The sequence below is a fragment of the Rutidosis leptorrhynchoides genome, chromosome 9 (assembly GCF_046630445.1).
Source record: "Rutidosis leptorrhynchoides isolate AG116_Rl617_1_P2 chromosome 9, CSIRO_AGI_Rlap_v1, whole genome shotgun sequence".
Lineage (NCBI taxonomy): Eukaryota > Viridiplantae > Streptophyta > Magnoliopsida > Asterales > Asteraceae > Rutidosis > Rutidosis leptorrhynchoides.
Genome location: NC_092341.1, coordinates 364,088,245 through 364,090,985, shown reverse-complemented (window position 1 = coordinate 364,090,985; position 2,741 = coordinate 364,088,245). Strand labels below are relative to the sequence as shown.

The 2,741-nt window shown below is 39.4% G+C and overlaps 1 non-coding gene across 1 annotated transcript; it reads right to left on the bottom strand.

Annotated features, from left to right (window-relative positions):
* Window positions 1–2,156: 2,156 nt before the first annotated feature.
* On the bottom strand, window positions 2,157–2,263 carry LOC139869461 (small nucleolar RNA R71). The gene has a single exon (XR_011766070.1). It is a non-coding gene; the product is annotated as a small nucleolar RNA R71 (small nucleolar RNA).
* Between the last annotated feature and the right edge of the window lie 478 nt (window positions 2,264–2,741).

The following is a 2,741-nucleotide window of genomic DNA, read 5'->3' as shown; positions in this document are numbered from 1 at the left end:
GAGGTGTTAAGACACCACGTTTCACGTGAAGGGTGTAGCATCGAGGTGTTAAGATGCCACTCGGGTGTAGCATCGAGGTGTTAAGATGCCACCTAGGAGTGTAGTGTCGAGGTGTTAAGACACCACTCCGTAAACTAATGAGTGTTGCATCGAGGTGTTAAGATGCCACTCGGGGTGATGTGCCGAGGTGTTAAGGTGCCACCCTAGGGGTTAGTGGTGCGAGGTGTTAAGTGCCCTAATGGATGTTATGAACACCGATGGCATTTTCGCGAGCGCCGTTCCCTTGTACTATTGGTCGACCATGGTTACTTGTGTTGTAAGCATATTATATCATTTCGAGTTATATTATTATGCGGTTGTTGCTAGCTTGTGGTATTGGAGATTATAGCTTGTTAATGTGACGATAAGCTAATTGTGTTGCTAGCATGTTTGCGGTTTGTGTAAGTGTATGCAAGTAGGTATAATTATATATGTATTCGTATAATTATTGCATTCACTAAGCTTTGCTTACCCTCTCGTTGTTTACCATTTTATAGGTTCGGTTTTGGACAAGGGTAAGGGCATCGTATTGGACTAGAGATCCCGCTTGATGCTAGGGGACGCTTTTGGCTTTAGTAGCTCTTGGAGTTTGACCGGTAGTTGGGTAGTTTAATCCCAAACGCCATGCTCATTGTGTAGTTTGGAACTTAAACTTTTTGGTGGTCGAAACTCTAAACTTGTATTAAACTTGTATTTTGGGTCGTGTGGGCCCCGCTTGTAAAACATCATTTTTATGTTTGATTCGTGTTAGTTTTACATATATAAGTTTGTTGTGAAAAGCATTCGGTCTAAAAATGTCGGGAAGTGGTCCATCTCTTTTGTGTGTTAAAAACAGTTCGGACAGAAGCTGGAATGCTCTGTGCGCGCCGCGCACTACAGGGGATGCGCGCCGCGCACTCCCCTGTCCAGCAGCTTTTAAAATTTTTTTTTGGGACTGTTTATGGTCGGTTATCGGGTTGGGTTGTAACATTTTAGTACCTTTTTAAGTTATTGCCGTTTTGGATATAGAATTCCTTTTAAGCTTTAATACCTTTAGACGTAAGTTTTAATATTTAGTTTTTAGACTTTTAAGTTTCGACGCTTATTTTCATATTTTTATTTTTCGACTGTTTGTTTTTCAACCTTTTATTTTTCGACGCGCTCTTTTTCTTTCTTATTTCTCGACGCTCTAGTTTTTAGGACATGGAATTTTCTATTTCTTCTCTAAAATTTCAAAACGAAAAATTATTTTAAGCGGTTAAATTGATAGACATCCAAAATTTTATGGTTCGTAGTAATAGTTGGATTTGTTAGTGGTGAGTTGTGGGCTTCCGATTTAAAGGGTCCTGGCTACCTGCTGCATCTTTTGGCTATTCGAAACGTGGGCAAAATCAGAAAAGTCTATTAATTTGATAACTTATATAATTTTTACTGTATCTTTTATAACTAATAGGATATTCTGTGAATGCACCGAGCAAAACGTTCATCACCTTTCATACGTTCACCACCTGTAACTCGATCAAGACATCTAGTCAATATTGTCGCCGTTGATTTTTCTTTAGAATCGTCATCTAGTCGACCAAGTACTCCAACTCAACTTTCCGATAATCCATTTTTTGAACCCGGCTTCACTACCGAGAACCCGGAGGATATTCAAGGACAATTCCAAGATCGTGAAACACTAATCATTCCTCCTGAACCACAAACCGTTAAATCAGAATTCTCTAGTGATTCGTATTCAACAAATTCAATTATGGAAGTAACTGAACCTCTAAGTATGGAAGACCGAATGAGAGCCGCACGCACAGGCCAAGGTCACGCCATTATTAAGCCAGATATTAATGCGCCAGATTATGAAATCAAAGGACAAATCCTACACATGGTAACTAATCAATGCCAATATAGTGGTACGCCAAAAGAAGATCCAAATGAACATCTTCGAACCTTTAATAGGATCTGTACTCTATTCAAAATCAGAGAAGTTGAGGATGAACAGATCTATCTCATGTTATTTCCCTGGACTTTAAAGGGAGAAGCCAAAGATTGGTTAGAATCGTTACCTGAAGGAGCGATTGATACATGGGATGTTTTAGTTGAAAAATTTTCTTAAACAATTCTTTCCAGCATCTAAAGCCGTGAGACTTCAAGAAGAAATTGTTACGTTCACGCAGAAGCCAAATGAAACATTATATGAGGCGTGGACAAGATTTGGAAAGTTGTTGAGAGGATGTCCGCAACATGGTTTAGACACTTATCAAATAGTACAAATATTCTACCAAGGATGTGACGTTGCTACACGAAAAGACATCGACATAACAGCTGGTGGTTCCATTATGAAGAAAACCGCAACTGAAGCCTACAAAATTATTGATAACACAGCATCCCACTCACATGAGTGGCACCAGGAAAAAGATATCTTTCGATCATCTAAAGCGGCTAGAGCTGATTCTAGCCATGACTTTGATTCCGTTTCCGCAAAAATAGATGCTTTCGAAAGACGAATGGAAAGATGAATAAAGATATTCACGCAATACGAATCAGTTGTGAGCAATGCGGTGGACCACACTTAATGAAAGATTGTCACATTGAGCAAACGGTGGAACAACGTGAGAATGTTTCCTACATGAACCAAAGGCAGGGAAATAATTATCAAAATAATTATCAACCGCCAAGGCCAAACCTCAATCGAAATCAAAACATTCTTTACAATCCAAATGGGCCAA